This window comes from Sapajus apella, unplaced genomic scaffold, assembly GCF_009761245.1.
Source record: "Sapajus apella isolate SASKATOON/1434 unplaced genomic scaffold, GSC_monkey_1.0 scaffold62, whole genome shotgun sequence".
Lineage (NCBI taxonomy): Eukaryota > Metazoa > Chordata > Mammalia > Primates > Cebidae > Sapajus > Sapajus apella.
In genome coordinates this window covers 13862275-13880393 of record NW_022437002.1, presented here as the reverse complement: position 1 = coordinate 13880393, position 18119 = coordinate 13862275, and the positions used below count along the sequence as shown (strand labels likewise).

Sequence of the window (18119 nt, the reverse complement as noted above, 5' to 3'; positions counted from 1 at the left end):
TTGGCCGTCATCTTGAGCATCACATTAAGAGTCATCTGACCTTACCTCTGAGGGGCAGGCCATGATTTTTGCCATGATTTGGTAACTTATTTTCTACCTTAATCATTATGTTTTCCATCTCAATTTTTGGAAGATGAAAGAACCTGAAGTTAGGGATTGGACAGACCTAGGATTGAATCTCCAAGCTGGTGTTTACCGGTTTGTCCTTGGACAGAAAACAGAAGCAGGAATATTCATCATCTGGGATGTGTGGCTGCCTTAGATGATATGGATGATACATCTTCATTTTACATATAAGAAAGCAAAGGCAGAAAAGTGGACTCAGATCCTACAGGGTTTGAACCCAGGGTCTGACACTACTCAGAGCCTGCCCTCTCAGTCCTACCATATAGCCCTGCGGTGGGCAAACAGGTCCTTCTAACTTCTGTCTCATAACAGCCCAGCTTAGAGGTTTCTGAAAACACTGTCCAATGTCCTACAAGTGATTATTTTAATTCTTAAGTTATGCTTTTGGAATATTTTCACCTTTGACTGTAAGCCTTGCAAAGAATATCAATGACACATTTCATTCTTTTCTTTTTTTTTTTTTCAAGGGCAATATCTTGTATTTTTAAAATAAGCATTTGATTTTAGAACAGTTTTAGATTTACAGAAAAATATAAAAATAGTAAAAATCTCATATAGCCCACATTCAGTTCCCACTGTTATTCACATCTAATATTAATATGATATGTATGTATGTATACATACATACCATATATATATGTGTGTGTGTGTGTGTGTGTGTGTGTGTGTGTGTGTGTGTATATATATATATATACTTTTTATTGAGACGGAGTCTTGCTCTGTAACCCAGGATAGAGTGCAGTGGTGCGATCTCGGCTCATTGCAACCTCTGCCTCCTGGGTTCCAGTAATTCTCCCTGTTTCCACGTCCCAAGTAGCTGGTATTACAGGTGTGCACCACCACACCCAGGTAATTTTTGTACTTTTAGTAGAGATGGGGTTTCACCATGTTGATCAGGCTGTTCTCAAACTCCTGACCTCAGGTGATTAATATGGTATTTTTTAAATAATTAATGAACTGATTTTGGTACATTATTATTAAGTAAAGATCCATAGTTTATTTAGACCTATGCTTTTTACTTCATGTCCTTTTTTCTGTTACAGGATCCCATCCAGAATAGCACATAACATTTAGTTGTCATGTCTTCTTAGGATCGTCTTAGGACAATACATTTTTCAGATGTCCAGACAGGGTAGGTGTACATGAACTTAAGCAAAGAGCGATTGCCTAGGCTATGTTTTTATCAGTGTTTATGAGTAATGGTTTCCTGCCCCAAAGGAAGTATTTGTACTCACTGTTTCCCAAAATTAAAATTATTACTTTTAAAACGAATGAATGGATGAATGAAATATTTAATAAATGAGATCACAGTGGGGAAAGTTCCCAGCCCAATAACTGTAACAGAGTAAGCTCTCCATAAGTGCTCATCTCCTTCCTTTCCTGCTTCTACTTCATTTGTATCTTATTTTATCTGCTATTTCCTTCCCCTGCAAACTGACATCATAGCCTCCCCACTTCATTATAATTAATATTGATCAGGTGTTTTGATGAGCACTGTGTTTAGCTTGAGTGCTACAAATAAAGTGCCTTTTGAAGAATGATGCAAAATTACAGAGAATAGAAGCTAGTTTGGGTGACAGAATTAGGTCCCAGATGTCAGGGTAAAATGAGGGGCTGATTCTAACAATATGAAACATAATAGGGCTAAATGTAAGGTCTTGTAGTGGGGTCCAGGAAATTAGCTGTGTGAGTGCAGGTCAGGGGAGGTGTGTGGGTTGGTAGCTGCAAATATAAAAAGTACTAGGGAGTTGAAAATGATAGTTGTATGGCTTACAGTACAGATTCAGTAGCTGTTACAAAGACCTAGAAGAACAATGGCTTAAATGAGCTAAATATTTATTTCATCTCACAGACTGAGAGTAAACAGTATACGGTGAAATGGCAGCACCAGGGACAGGATCCTTCCATCTCGTTGCTCTGCACCCCTCATCCACATGGCTATGAGGTCCATATTTCAGCCAATGGCAAAAGGAAAAAGAAGGAAGAGAAGGCATGATCCTTCCCTTTAAGAGCATGGCTGGGAAATTATACATTTTACATCTGCTTACATCCCACTGGCTAGAACCTGTCCTCCTGGCCACACCTTTGTATAAGGGAGGCTGGGAAATGTATTCTTTAGCTGGGCAGCCATGTTCCTAGCTAAGAATTTTATTAATAAGAAAGGGAGAGGGGAATAGATACTGACAGAAACATTTGCAGCCTTACAGTTAAGACAGTATGTACAGTCATGTAATTTGTTGCCAAAAAGTTTTGGGCAATATTCTATTGCATTAATAGAAGAACAGTAAGTATCTTCCAAAATAGGAGTTGGCAAGCTTTTGCTGAAAAGGACCATATAGTGAATACAGTTGACCCTTGAACAACATGAGCTTGAACTTTATGGGTCCACTATATGCAGATTTTCTCATACCTCTGCCACCCCTGAGATAGGGAGACCAGCTCTTCCTCTTCTTCCTCCTCCTCAGCCTACTCAATGTGAAGACCACAAGGATGAAGACCTTTATGATGATTCACTTCCACTTAATAAACAGTAAATATGCTTTCTCTTTCAATTTTAAAAAATATTTTCTTTTCTCTAGCTTAATTGTAAGTATATAATATATAATACATATAATGTACAAAATACGTGTTGACTGTTTGTGGTATCACAGAGACTTCCAGTCAGCAGTAGGCTATTAGCAGTTAAGTTTTGGGGGAGTCAAAAGTTACACATGAAGTTCTGACTGCATGAGAGATCAATGCCCCAACCCCTGAGTTGTTCAGGGTCAGTTGTATTTTAGGCTTTGCAAGCCATGTACAGTCTCTATCACAAAATCTTTTCTGGTTTTTGTTTGTTTGTTTGTTTATTTAAAATGTAAAACTCATTCTTAGCTCCCAGGCTGCAAAAATTAGGCTGTACCAGGGGTTGTAGTTCGCAGACCCTTGTTCTAGAACGAGCATGGTGGTGAGTCTGGAGTCACATCTTAAGGTGCACTTAATGTGCACAGTAAGACAATGTGTTCAGGGGAGGTGTCCAGGTTAGGGAAGGGACTCCAGGTGAATTTCTAAGAACAATGATGATTGGAGGCATTGTTTACTTTTAGCCTAGAGAAGCTCAGACTTTTAACGACCTGATCAATGGCTTCAGATATTTAAGGAACATTCAGGTGGTTTGGAGATACCCTTGTTTTTTATGGAACCAAAGGGAAGAACAAGAATCAGTGAGAAAAAGCTCTGGAACACAGACTGCAGCTGCATAAGGACTTTCTCACGATCACTTATCATTTATGGAACCCTTATTCTCAGGCACTATTCTAAGCACTCTACATAGATGGTCTCGCTTTATTTTCAACAATCTCAGTGGGTAGGTGCCTTTCTTACCTCTACTTAATAGATGAGAAAAAGTCAGCAATAGGAGGTTATATAACCTGCCCAAGGACGTTTTGCTACTAAGTGATAGGGCCATAACAACTCCAACTCTCTACCACCTCCTTGCATGTGACTTATGAGGTAAGGTGTATAAATAATTTAGCAATCCCAGACACATAGTAAGTATCGTTGTTGGCAATAATAATAATAATGATAGCCCCTAGGAAGTACTATGTTTCTCATCACGGTGGTTATAGTTTTCTATGGTTGCCATAACAAATGACCACAAACTTGGTTATTTAAAACAACCCATTTCTCTGCTTACAGTTTTAGAGGCCAGAAATCCAAAATCAAGGTGTTGGTAGGGCTACACTCCCTCCAGAAGCTCAGGGGAGAATCCCTTCCTACCTCTTTTGGTTTCTGGTGGCCTCTGGCATTCCTTGGCTTGTGGCTGCATCATTCCAATCTCAGCCTCTGTGGTCATGTTGCACTCTAGCCCACCTCTTGCCTCGGTCCTATAGGGATACTTGTGATTTCAATTAGGGCCCTTCTGGATAATCCAGGGTCTCTCCTCATCTCAAGCTCATTAACATAATCACATCTTTTGCCATATAAGGTGAAATTCACTTTTTCCAGGGATTGGGAGGTATATACCTTTGGGGGCCAGTAATTTGCCTATCACAGTGGTATCTAAGCATAGACTGGATGACTACATGCTTTTCTTTCCACTCTTAGGAAAAAAAACTTCATAGAATTCTATGATTTACAGTATTGGTCAATCATAACATCAGTTTTTTCCTTGTGGAATTTTTATGTATGTGAAATAGAATTTTTTTAAAGCCTTATTTTATTTTTAATAGATAACACTTGTACATATTTATAGGGTAAATGTGATGTATCAATATATGCATAGTATACATTATGGAATGACCAAATCTAGCCAGTTAGCATATTAATCACCTCAGATATTTATCCTTTTTTTGTGGTGAGAACATTTAAAATCCTGTCTTTTAATTATTTGGAAATATACAGTCACCATGCTGTGCAGTAGGGCACCAGAACTTATTCTTCCTAAGTAACTGAAACATTGTTCCCGATTGGCCAGTGTCTCTTCTTTTCCTTCCTCCCACCTGCCTCCTCCAGCCTCTGGTACCACCATTCTACTCTCTACTCCTGTGAGTTTGACTTTTTAAGATTCCTGCTGTAAGTAAGCTCACACGGTATTTGTTTATCTGTGCGTGGCTTAGTTCACTTAACATAATGTCCTCTAGATTTACATGCTTTTACAAATGGCAGAATTTCCTGTGTGAAAATAGAATATGTTTTTAAATAAGATATAAGTTAGAGGTAAAACTTACCTTTTTTTCAAATACATAGCCACAGTCCGACACTACTGAATAACGCATTCTTTCCTCCACTGATTTAAAATTCAGCTTTTGTTACTTAACTACCATGTAGTAACCATTATAGCTACATTTGTTTCTTGACTTCCATCAGTTCACTTTGTAGGTTTCTGCATTTGTACTGTGCCATTTTGTTTATAGTAGCATTAAAGTCTATATTTCTAACTGACGAATTGTCCTTTATTATTCTTTGTCAATTTTTTTGGTCAATGACTCTTTTACTGTTTTTGTTTTGTCATTGTCTATTTCAACTTAAAAAATCCTTACTATCATTTTAATGTGGTCTTGGGAAGAAGAGGAAATAGATGGAATTATTAGCCTGCTATCCATAACAATCCTCTCACTTTCTTTCTTTCTTTCTTTTTTTTTTTCTAATGATTTTCTTTCTTTTTTTTTTTTTTTTGTTAAAATAATATGGAAGTTTAATTCCAGACCACATATATGTAAGAGATAGATATAGATATGAATTCAAATCTGGAATAAGTGTACATATACTCTTATCTTTCAAGACTTCTAACAATTAAATTTTACAACTATATTTTCAATTCTTTTTATATTTAACCACATTTTAAAAATTATATTTTAAGTTTTGGGGTACATGTGCAGATTGTGCAGGTTTGTTACATAGGTATACATGTGCCATGGTAGTGGTTTGCTACATCTATCACCCTGTCATCTACATTAAGTATTTCTCCTAATGCTATTCTTTCCCAATCCCCTGACCCCCTGCTATTCCTCCCCTAGCTCCTCACTCCTCAGGCCCTGGCATGTGATGTTTCCCTCCCTGTGTCCATTTGTTCTCATTGTTCAACACCCATTTATGAGTGAGAACATGTGGTGTATGGTTTTCTGTTCTTGTGTCAGTTTGCTGAGAATGATGGTTTCCAGTTTCATCCATGTCCCTGCAAAGGACATGAACTCATCCTTTTTTATGGCTGCATAGTATTCCATGGTGTATATGTGCTACATTTTCTTTATCCAGTCTTTTAACCACATATTTTATTGGCTTTATTTATTACATCTTTTACATAACATATCTTTTCCTTTCTTGAATTCATTATTCTGCCTTATTTTTCCTCAGCTAGAAGAGATCTTCAAATAACCTTAATTTTTTTAATAAAGGATGTTTGGGTGATATAATTTCTCTGTCTTTGAACATACCTTTCTTTTGTCATAGTGTAAAGGAAATCATAGTTTGGCAGCTGGTAGAAATTCTTAAGTTGCAAAATGTTCCCTTAGAATTCTACAAAAATTGTACCAGTGTCTTTTAGCATAGTGTTACAGATGAGAAGTATGATATCAGTCTGATTTTCTTTCCTTTTAAGCAACCTGATTTTTCTTCCCTTTGAGGAAGCTTGTCATTGTTTGTCTTTGTTCTTGGAGTATCAGACTACATCTGGAAGACTGTATTCTTTCAGTAATCCTGCTGCCTAGCACGGCATCTGATATACGGCCTAAAGTCTTGGATATTCTGGGTCTCTCTGTTATATCTTATGTTTTAGCTGATTATTTAAATCTCTTTGTGCGTGTGTGTGTGTGTGTGCGTGTGCACTTTTTTTTGGGAGTGGCAGTGGCATTCCAAAAGGAGCTGATCTCCTGCCCCTATTCAACCTCTGGCTTCTATTATATTTGGAACAAACCTTTCATTTTCCAGAGAAGCTGTGGAACTATTTCTGTGTCCAGCCATTCTGTGTGGAGAAGATGACCATGTTCCTGATGTTCCTTAATTTGCCTTTAAACTTCTGCCCATGACTCTACTTCAATCCTGATTCTCTGAGTTTGTGATTTTCCAGGACTGTTTTCTGGAAACTTGTACACTTACATCTTAGGGGTCTGTATTAGTCTGTTCTCACACTGCTGATAAAGATATACCCCAAACCAGGCAATTCATACAGGAAAAAAGCTTTAATGGTCTCACAGTTCCACATGGCTGGAGAGGTCTCACAATCATGGCAGAAGGTGAAGGAGGGGCAGAGGCATGTCTTACATGGTGGCAGGCAAGATAGTGTGTGCAGGGGAGCTGCCCTTTATAAAGCCATCAGTTATCATAAGACTTACTCACTTCACCATAACAGCATGGGAAAAATCTGCCCCCATGATTCAATTATCATGTCTTTCCCACAGCATGTGGTGATTATGGGAACTATAATTCAACATGAGATTTGGGTGGGGACACAGCCAAACCATATCAGGGTCTTTGTAGAATCATGAACTTATCCATACTAGTTAGTTTTTCCTCCCATGTCCCATCTACTTTCTATCTTCCCCATATTCTTCAAAATCTCTGCTTTATTGATGGCATCTTTCCCTGATTCTCAGCATTGTCAGTGATGTTTTGGTCATGCAAATGGTTTTTGGAGATGAGGAATGAAAGGGAGTAAATGTGTAAGCCCAAACTACCATTCCCCAAACCAAAAGCCCCAGTGTGGAAATAGCGGAGGGGACTAACTCATCATATGGATAGCTGGACCAAGTGACCTTCCAGCCTCATCTAACTCTTGGAGGCTTTTCTTTAAAAAGCAGCATAATTAAAGGGTTGAGAAACAACTTTTATGGAAAAGACCAGAGAGATAGAGTTTAGTTTACTCGTGAGAACAGAATGAGGTGAGACTTAAATGGTGAGTCACATTAAGCCTGCTGAAGATACAGCAGGAGGGACTACGGTTAAATTACAGCCAAAGTGATTCATATTGGTCACTACAAAGATCATTTAACCCTTCAAAAGTTGCGTGGCATCATAATATAGTGCAAAGCCAAGTTACGAAGCCTCATTTTCTAGAGCTGTTCTCTTTAAAGGTAAGAGGGTGGACTCGAATCACCTTGTAAATTATCTGACAGCCTTGTGACATGATTATACCCTGATGCCTGGAATGTTAGATGGGAAATAAACAGCAGCATCTGGTAAACTCTCCTGGGGTGAAAAAAAAAATCTTGTTTTCACCCAGTCTTTTGGATTTTTTTCTTTAATGCAGAGAGAATTTTTTGTCAAAAACACGTTCTCCAAATCTGTAAACCTGATTGGAGACATCTTTAGTTTCTTTTCAAACGTGCTGGAAAAAATAGGAATGTCACTGAGATTCCTTCAACGTCCCCTCGCAGCCCCTATCTCCCCCGGCTGGGCAGAGGGAGAAGCAGGGGTTGGGGGCTGGACCAGGGAAAGAGTGACAGGCTCTCTGTGGTAGGTCTTTGCCTTGTCACAGAGCCTCCTGGGCTCAGGTCTATGGTGGCCGCGGGAGAGCCAGCTCCACGCTGTGTGGCTGGTGACATTTCCGGCTGTCGGGGCTCAGCCAATCAGTGATGGGCCCAGCTTGCTTGGGCGATGACACATGAAATATGATAATTTTCTGCAAAAGGGCCCTGGAAGGGGGGAAGGAAGAGAGTGTGTGTGGCTGGGAGGGGTTCACACAGGAGCACCTACGACGAGGTGGGAGGGTGACAGTGCACTTGCTTTCACGGTTTGCCCGGTAGGACTAGGCAAGGGAGGGAATGGGCTGCGATGCTGGAGCGGCTGTAGGCGCACCCCTGTGGCTCCCGAAGTGAGCCACTGCCGCTGCGCCTAGGCGGGAACCAGCGGAGGTGCAGACGTCGCCATGCTGGAGCTCTGGGGGCCAGGTGGGGGGGAGGGGGCGAAGGCATTTGTCTTCTTATCACATGTGAGCAAGGTTAGGACTCGTGTTTCTTCTCAGTGCTGCCTCTTTAAAAGCCAGAACAAAACTGCAGTAAACACCATCTGGGTGGCTGGAGTACTCGAAGAATATTTTTTTTTTTTTTCAAAAAAATTTAGGCTGGGGTTGTCTCTCCCCCTACCCCGTTTTTCTACCTCCATGTTCAACTTGGCCCTTAAAAGAAAAGTGAAAAACAAAACAACAACAGAACTCAATAACAAAATCTTGAAGAAGGGCCGCAGTCTGAATCTTAAAGACTAAGTTTCGGGTGGTAGTTTTGATTCCCGTTTCTGGTTGGAAGGAAATACGTGGCTCTGGATTATGTTTGAGTTTAGAAATAGTGCCAGAGCGTTGCTTTGGTTTGTGGAACTGAGCCCCGAGACTGCAGAGGAAGGTAGGGCAGGGCAAGGGGTGCCCGTGGTGAGCTCTCAGGTACAGAGGCCCCACTTCCTTCAGCCACCTGGAGGCTCCCTGGCCCCTGATCCGCTGCCAGAGGCTGGTGAGGTGTGACATGCCTGCTGACAAGAGTGCCCTGCCTCGTCTGACCCGTGAACACCGGTGTTCAGAAGTGAAGGATCATAGTGTTTACATAACGTGCCGATTAGTCACTGAGCAGCTCATCACTGCAATAAATATTTATGGCTTGTATTAGCATTTTTCCCTCTCTCCACATATGTATGTATAATATATGAATATATATTACACATGTGTTGTTGTTGTTTTTTTAAAAGAACAAATAAGTGAAATCCTTATCACTGCGTGCAAGCCTGCCGTGGCTTTAGGCATGGGACTGGCTTCCTGCGCTGGGAGTGACAGCTATTCCAAAGTGATAATTGGTGTACTGTGTCTTTAAAAGGTTAAAACCCCTTTCAAAAAAAGGTCTGGACTCCTAGTGGGAAAGACAAGCGAGGCATGGGTTGGCTCTGGATTCAGAAAACAGCTGCTGATTAGATTCTGTGTCTGCGGGCTGAATTTATTCGGTGTTTTTCAGCAGCAGGAATTCAAGAGGGATGCTTCTGTTTGGGTTTCTGATCGTGATTTATATTTATTCAGAGGAATAACAGAGGGTGGATCTGTTCCCGGCGCGAGCATGCTCACAACCAGCCGACTCTCCCATTATCCAACTGCCTAGTTTGGTGCTTCAATGTACATGGCTATTCCGTGTGCATATGTGTGTATACAAACACGCATGCATGCCTGGATGGACATACGTATGCACAGGTTGTTTTTTAAGGACAATTCTTTCAATAAGGTCTTTACCCCTTACTTGAAACAGGTGTTCATGAAAAAAATGCACAAAATCCTGCCTGGCCGGAATAATTCATGAAGAAGGGGCTGGATCCGTGGGTCAGAGAACACAGGACCAGTTTGCCATCCCAAGGCTGAAGGTAGGGGACTCTGGGTTTTTATTCGACGGATGGATTCCTTGCGCTGTATTTTACCTTGTGATTGTGTTTTTGCCTGCGGCCGCACTGAGAAGCAGAATAGCGAGCTGCGATTCCATTTTGTGGCTGCCTTTCTTAGCAAGGGGTCCGGCTGCCGAGGCGCAGGGGCCGGCCGCTGGGCTGCACGCGGCGGCCGGTGCCCCCGGTGGGCTGAGCGCGCTGCTCGGCCTGGTGCTGGGGAGCGGTGAGAGCCTCAACTGACCCCTGCGCATCAATCACAGGCGGTGGCGGTGGCAGCAGCAGCGGCAGCAGCAGCGGCGGCGGGGCTGTAACCCTGTGCGCGCCCTGCGCTCCAGCGCCGCTCGCAGCCGGCTCGGCTGGGCTCTGCACCCGCGCACTGGCGGCCGGCTCCCAGGGAGCCTCGGCTGGAGGGCACAGGCATCGCCTTCCGTGGCACCTGCGTTTTCTTCTGCTGCCTTGGCTGTTGCTCCTGGATTGTTCAGGCGGACTCCAGTAGCCTGCTTGGTTGAGAATGAGATTCGTATGATATTGGCTGCTGAGACAGAAGGGACAGCTTTCTCTTCCCCGCTTAATCCTAGCCCCCTGAAAATATTCCTAAAGCAAACTCATCTCCCAACCCCCAACCCGACCCAACCAAACCCAAACCAAACTCCTGTTCTACTGGGCATCCTTGCTAGCAGAGAGAGTGCCTTCTCCAAGTTGTACCCTACATTTTACCATCTTTTAAGTGGAAACATTGATGGTCCCGAATAGTCCCTGATGATATTGTCCAGGCTGCTGAGGACTCCTGAGTGTGGCAGTCCCCCTGAACCCGCGTAAATTGGACAGAGAGTGATGGTGCAGAGGAACTTGGAGGCCCAGCACTGGGTTCCTTTAACGTGGCAGGTATGGTTTCTGTTGCGGGTCAGGAATATCTCTGTGGCTAGGCCTTTCCTTGAACTTTGGGGACAGTAGTTGTGGGAGAGGGTCTGCAGGTCTGGTCGCTGGGTGAGCAGTACCCTGGCCCTCCTTCTGGTGTTCCCGGAGGTTTCTGGTAGGCTTTGGCATTGTAACCACAGCAGACAGGTGCCCACTAGCTACCTGGAGTGCTTCTGTTTTGTTAACTCTGGTTTGCATTTTGTGGGTTGTGCAGGGAGGGAGGAGGAAAGAGGGAGAATGCGGTGTTTGCTGAACTGATCTGCATGGCAGTGTTCTCTAGCCCATGTTTGTGTGATTATGTAATGATCAGATGTGTGCCCAAACAGCTCCCCACCATCTCTTGGCCCTCCCCCAGACTGAAGAAGTTGAGTGCTACAGTTGTTTAAGATGTCTTTATATAATTATGTGTGTGCAGGGGACAGGAAGGGAGTGGGGGTGAGGAGGAATAATTTGAGCAACTTAAATGTGAAGAACACAGGTCAGTGATCGTGTGTACCTCTGAGGACCGTGTGGTATTAGCTTTGGGTCAGTGTTGATCTGAAGACCCTCCATATCTCTTTCAGCCAGTCATTGCTTATCTGAATTTTCATTTGGTAATTTCACCCTTCTTGCACCCTGGAAAAAGTTGGACCCAGGAGAAGGACCCCTTCAGGGCCCCCAGTTTCCCAATTCCAGGCAGAAAATGAATCCTGAAGCCAGGGTGGTGGGCCAGGTCCCACCTGTTCTTCCTGCTCCTGCTGAGCAGCCAGTGTGGGGAGGAGTTCCTGTCCACTAGGGTGTCACTTGTGCTCTGCGGATGGGCTATACTGTGAGGCTGAAAAGTAGACCTCAGATGCTGTCTGAGCTGTTTGACATGTGCTCTTTAAAGCTGTCACAGCTTGCAGAGGCTGGAGGCCCTTTACCTCATTGCATTTAAAGATTGTGGAAATTTTTTTTGCAAAGAAGGAGAACAGCTGTCCAACTAAGATACCTGCAGGCAGGAGGGGAGGGTGTGTGCGCCACTTAGCTCTTTTTGCTTCCTCTCCACTATGTCTAGTTAAGGTACCCACAGGATACAGAATTGTAAACAGGGGCCCTCCTGTCACACCCCTGAGTGTCTCAGCCTGGGGCTGTTGGGCAGATTTGTTAATTTGGCAGCAAAGTCTGGCCCCTGAAGGCTAAGATTGTTTTTTTGCCCTCAACACTCCAGTGGGTTTGCTTTGAGGGCCAACTACTACTGTGAGCTCTGTGGCAGTGGATCAAGATGTGCTCAACTGGCACTATTGTTGAGCTGTCTCCGCCCATTGTGTTTTAGTGGCAGCCACCCTCCTTGGAGTGGAGAAGTGTGTGCCGCCTTTGGGCCCTTGCCAAGTGAGCTGTTGAGACATTTAGTGAAAGGTACAGGCAAGAAGAAGATGCATTTAGTCTGAAGTTCTGGCAGATTCTAAGACCTGAATTGATGAAAGATAACATTAAGAAAGCTGTGTGACAACTGGATAGCATTTACTTGTCTCTCACTCCCTGCTCCGTGAGTTCCCTGATGTCTTTAAGGCTCTTTTCTGCCCTCCAGGCTGCCCATCAAGGAGGCCCTGACATGCTGTTCTCATCCTGTTTCCTGCGGAGCCAAAGCGTATTTACAAATCTGCAGATGCTCTGGGCGGGCAGGGCTGGAAACACTGGCTATGGCAACAGGCAGCACTGGCATTCTGGGTCAGACTTGGCCAAAGCCCGTGACCCATTTTCTTCCTTATCTCTAAAGTAGGTGTAACCATCATAACCCTACCAAGACCACTGAACTGTCTTGGGAAGAAAGTGAGTTGAATTTAGTAACATATGCTCTGTAGTTGATGGGTGTTAGGATAATACCACGACAATCTGGAACTCACATTTACACAATTTCACTTATCCAGTTGGGACCTAGGTGGCAAATCAAGTGAAAGGTCGTAAGTCTAGGAGCTACAGTTCATGAATTTCGATCATTGGAGGAAACTTTAGACTCTCTTTCAGGCCTCTGCCTTTACTTCAAGTTTCAGGAGGCTTGGTTGCTAGTTTGTCAAATGCACCTAGCAAACTGGAAGCAACTGATAATGTACTGGGCAAGGATTATTAAAGATCCTTTATCAAGTATCAGTAAGAAGTAACAGTAACACAAGAAACAAAAAACAAACAAACAAAAAATAATAATAAAAGGCACAAGAATTGAAGGCATGGAATTATAAAGCTAATATAAGCATTTAATGTAATCAGTTCAGTGAAATTTTATGTATTTTGGTGGATCTTCGGGACTCTGTTTTATAACATAGTAACATACTCACAATGACCCACATGTATCCATAGAAGTTCAAATTATATTTTGTTCATCCAGTTTAAAAAGACATGAGAGTTTTGAAGTATCCCAGAATGATTTTTTTTTCTTTGCATGATTCTTAGAGGAAAAAAAAAAAAAAAAAAACTGCCACTATCCAGGATAATGGAACCCGTGAGGTTTCTGGATAGCCAGTGGCTTACTGGTCAAAATTGTATTCCAACTATAAAGTCCTACTGTTGAAATTGAAAACTTTATGATTTTGTCAAAATTTATCAGGGAACTACTATGCTGGTGTTATTATGAGTGCTTATGTTCTAATGTTTGATACTAAAGAGTATTCTCTTTACTATCAAATGTTAGAACAGGTTGAACCTCAGCCTGCCTCAACCTGTCTTGTTGATCCTGAACCTGTCTTGTCATGACCAGGCAACACACTTAGAGTCCTTCCAGCTTGGTGACATTAATGCTGGCGTTGGAAGAGAGCTCGTGATGGAAAAGTTGGAGCAGAAGAGGTGGACTTTAGTGGCATCTGTTTCTTACATCTGGGTAGGGAATGTAGACTTACCACGACCAGGATGTTGTTCAATCTGTCATGGCCACACCTTTATGCTAAGGAATGGTGTTTTTTCAGTTCAAACATTGTGCTGAAAACTGGAAGGGTGGCTGAGATGTACAAGCAGTGTCAAACTTGGCCTGACCCTCTGACAATGTGCTCAGTTAAAATTGGCTCCAAAACAAAGGCAAGAAGAAAAAAGTAGAGGAAAATAAATGTGGACACTTTTAGAATAGTACTTTAACACTTCAGTACAATCAATATGCGGAAAATGTAAAGACCTAATTAAAAGTAATGGAAGAATATTTCTCCATTTCTAGATGCACATACATTAATTGTTTTGGTAACTTACTTGAAAAAAAATTGTTTAAAAGAAACTGTCAGTAACAGGTTATTGAATATAATCACAAATGCTAAGAACTCTCCAAAGGTTCCCTGTGTCTAATAGTAATAGGATGGAGAAAGGGGTATTCCCTGAAATCACAGGAGGCTTGGAAGACAGAGGAGGTGGGGCTTGGTGGGGAGAAGTGACTGAACCACAGTATCCAGAGGGCTGCCCTGTTGGGAGGGTTCACAGTTGGAAATATGTGCTTGGGAGACAGGACGAGGATGGAAGTGGTGAGTACATGACTGATGGGACTCCTTTCCTCATTACTAAGTGTTTTGAAATGCCAGGTGCAGCTGGGATTTTTGTGGATAAAGGGGGAAGCTTTATATCTAAATGTTAAATAGGGGTGATCTGAGAAGGCCCTTCAGATTTGGGGAACAAAACCAGGGAGAAGCATAGAAAAGCTAGTCTCGGAAATCTTGAGATCCCTGAGCCTCGGTGAACCCTTGAATTGGGGTTTGGGGTCAGCTTTTAAAAAGTGTGTTATGTATGAGTAACTGAGATCCAAAGAAAAGCTAATAAACAAATAGTAGAAAGATATAGAAAAATAAAAGCAGTGTTGTAAATACACAATATGATCTGCTGAATCTCAGTCACCAATTTTAATCTATTGAATCATTCATTGGACTTCCAGGCTTAGCATTAGATGCTGAAACTGTCTTAAGATCAGAGGAGCTGGACACAGTGGCTCATGCCTGTAATGCCAGCTGTTCAGGAGGCTGAGACAGGAGGATCACTTGAGCCCAGGAGTTAGAGATCAGCCTGTGAAACATAACAAAATCCTGTCTTTAAAAAAATAAAAATAAAATTATCTGAGCATTGTGGCTTACACCTGTAATTCTAACTACTCTGGAGACTAAGGCAGGAGAACCTCTTGAGCCCAGGAGTTTGAGGCTGCCATGGGCTATGATCACATCACTGTACTCCAGCCTGGACAACAGAGCAAAGACTCTGTCTCTTAAAAACAAAAAGATCAGAGATGCCCTGCTAAACATGAACTGGTTTAATTTAAATAGGAGAATTCTGAAATCCTCCTCCATCAAAAATATAATACAGTAGGCCCTTGACATTCTCAGTGGATACAGCTCAAGCCCTTGGCCAATCCCCAAGTTTGCAAATGCAGAAATATTTGCATCGGCTCTTGACTTCCCCCTGAATCAGGTTTCCAGAGTGAAGAGGTTCCTATGACTAGTCACAGGCTACCAATGATTTGCCTTTTCAACTTACACTCAAGGAAATTAAGTTTCTTTCAACTCCAGAGAGTTTCTGTTTCCCTGTTGGCATCTTGGGTTGGGGATACTGGGCCTTTGAGAAGGCTCCCTTTCTAGCTAAGTGACTTGTTCTTTGCTGTGGCTTTGCAATACACAGTTCACATTTGTGCTTCAGAGAAATGACAAATTGCCATGTGGTGTGGCTATTAGGGGTTGTTCACAAATAACTGAAAGAGTGTTGAATCTACAAGCATCTGCTGGGTTTGCTAAAAAAAATTGCACATGTGTGCAACCCCTCAAACTCCCCCCAATTCCCTGGCCCTCAGTATACACTTAATATACTGTTAGAAACTTCCTTTGACTGTCAGCAAATCTTGATGAGGGGAATTGGGCATCGCACAGCTGAAGTGTCTGGTAAAGAACTTAAAATGAGAGCATCACCATTGAAATCTTAGCAAGAGAAGCAGAATGTAGTCATTTGCTCCATGCCCTCATTTTGAAGATTTCAAAATTTGAGAAGATTTGAAAATTTCAGGGGAAAACCCTACTATGATTATGATTGTATTAAATAAAGGATCCAGAGCGGAATGTACCCTGGAGGTTGGGCCTTGCTGTACCTTGATAGAAAGATTCTCACAAGAATGTTTTGGAGTGATGTGGGGAGAAGCTCATAGAATTTTAAGTGAGTTTAAGAGCACACCAATTACGGTTGAGGAGAGCATCTTTGCCCAGCAACTAGAAAAGATATGGCAGGAACTGTAGCAATTTGGTATAAGAGTTTCTTATTAAATTTGTGTTGTGACCATCTTTTGAAATAACTTTAATAAAATAGCCCCTAGATACAAAATAATGCTTATGAACTGTGTAGAAAGATCTAAAGAATAACATTATGACCAAACCTTATGTACTCACCAGTCAATTTGAGAAAAATAATGTTACCGGAACCTTTGACATCCCCTGTGTACCTCCCTCCATTCTATCCCATTTCCTCTCTTCCCAGGGATTGCTGTCTTCTGGACATTTCTGTACCTTTTATTCCCCTATGCTTTTCTTTATTGTTTTATCCTCTTGCATTTATATCCCTAAATAATATATTGTCTACTTATGCATGTTTATGAACTTCATATAAATGGAATCACCCTGTTTGTATTCTTTTGTTCTTAATGGTTTAGTCCGTGCACACCACACCAGTAAGGCTCACTGGTTGACAAACAACTGAAATATTTCCATATCAGTTGGTAAGTTGCTGCTTACCTGATCCTATGGTATTTCTCTACCTCCTCCCCTTTCCAGAGGGAAATACCAAGTGCTCCTATGGTATTTCTCTACCTCCTCCCCTTTCTAAAGGGATTACACGTGGCATGGCAGGGGGTCCTGGGCATCAGCTCTGGCACTATGGCTGGGACTTCTTTTGATTGAACACTGTCTGTGCCAACTGGTTGTTAAATGTTTCACTCTTGGATTCATTCACATTGTTGGATGTAGCTGAAATGTTTTCATTTTGCTCAACCGTAATATTCCATTGAATGAATATATGGCAGTTTATATGTCTATTCTATTATTAACAAACACTTAGCTTATTTCCAGTATTTTGCTATTATAAATAGTGCTGCTGTGAACATTTTTTTTTCCAAGTTCCCTGCTGAGAATGTATGTAACTTTACTTTGGGAATACACATAGTAGTAAAATTACTGGTCATGGACCATGAGCATTTTCAATGCTGCTAGGATAGTTCAAAATTTCTATTATGTTGTATGAGTTTCACTTTAATAAAAAATTAATTTCCAATGTGTTTAACCAATGTCTCTATCCAGCTATGGTAGATACTTGCTCCTACTGCTCTGTAATCTTATGAACACTTTATATTTTGTAGGATATTGTCAAAAATTTTTGCCAGTCTTGTGGATGTATAACAGTATCTTATCTGATTTCAAGTTATATACATTTGATTACTAAAGGGGGTCAGTATCTTTTCATGGGCTGTTGGCCTTCTGGAGTTTCTTTTTTTGTGAAGTACCTCTTTAAGTCTTTTACCCATTTATTTGAAAATTGGATAGTTTACATTTTTCTTATTTATTTGTAGGAGTTCTTTATATATGCAGGACACTATTTCTCTGTGTTGCAAAAATACCTTCTCTTTGTGATTTTTTTCATCTTTTTTAGTATCTTTACAGTGGCAGAAATTCTTAATTTCAATGTAATAAAATTTATCAATCTTTCCTTTATCATTGAACATTTTGTGTCTTTTAAAGGACATTTTTAGGGACAATTCTTGTATTGTCTTCTAGAAGTTTAAGTTTTGCCTTTCATGTTCAACATTTTCCCTTGAGAATGATGTTTTCTATGGGTTTGATATTCCTTATCAGGATAAGGAACTACTCCTGTAGTTTGCGAAGAGGTTTTTTTCCTTTCGAATTATATACATGGAGCTTTATTAAATACTTCCTCAGCATTAATTGAGAAGATTTTTATAATTAAAAAACAATTTGTTAATATCTGGTAAACTAATTTTCCAATGTTAAGTTAACCTTGCTTTCCTAGAATAAACCTGACTTGATTGTAATGGCTTCATTTCTTATACATCGCTAGGGTTTTTTGCTAATAAAATTTAGAAGTTTTACATCTATCTTCATGAGTGTGTTGTACTGTAATTTTTTGCTTCTTATGTTATCCTTGGCAGGGTTTTGTATCATAGTTTTGCTGAATTTGTAAAGTAACTTATAGAGTGTTTTCTCTTTATCTGTTCTTAAAAAAAAGAAAAAAAAAAGATTATGTGAGGCTGGAATTCTTTCTTTCCTGAAGATTTTTAACCT

The 18119-nt window shown here is 41.3% G+C and overlaps 1 protein-coding gene across 4 annotated transcripts in view; it reads left to right on the top strand.

The window, feature by feature from the left end:
* HIVEP3 (HIVEP zinc finger 3) overlaps positions 1-18119 on the top strand; it is a 515007-nt gene that overhangs the window by 105682 nt on the left and 391206 nt on the right. The window contains exons 1-2 of one of the 4 annotated variants that reach the window (XM_032247575.1): positions 8083-8093; positions 9819-9930. The gene's annotated coding sequence lies outside the window, so the exon portion shown is untranslated. The other 3 variants (XM_032247576.1, XM_032247574.1, XM_032247577.1) reach the window with 3 other exon arrangements.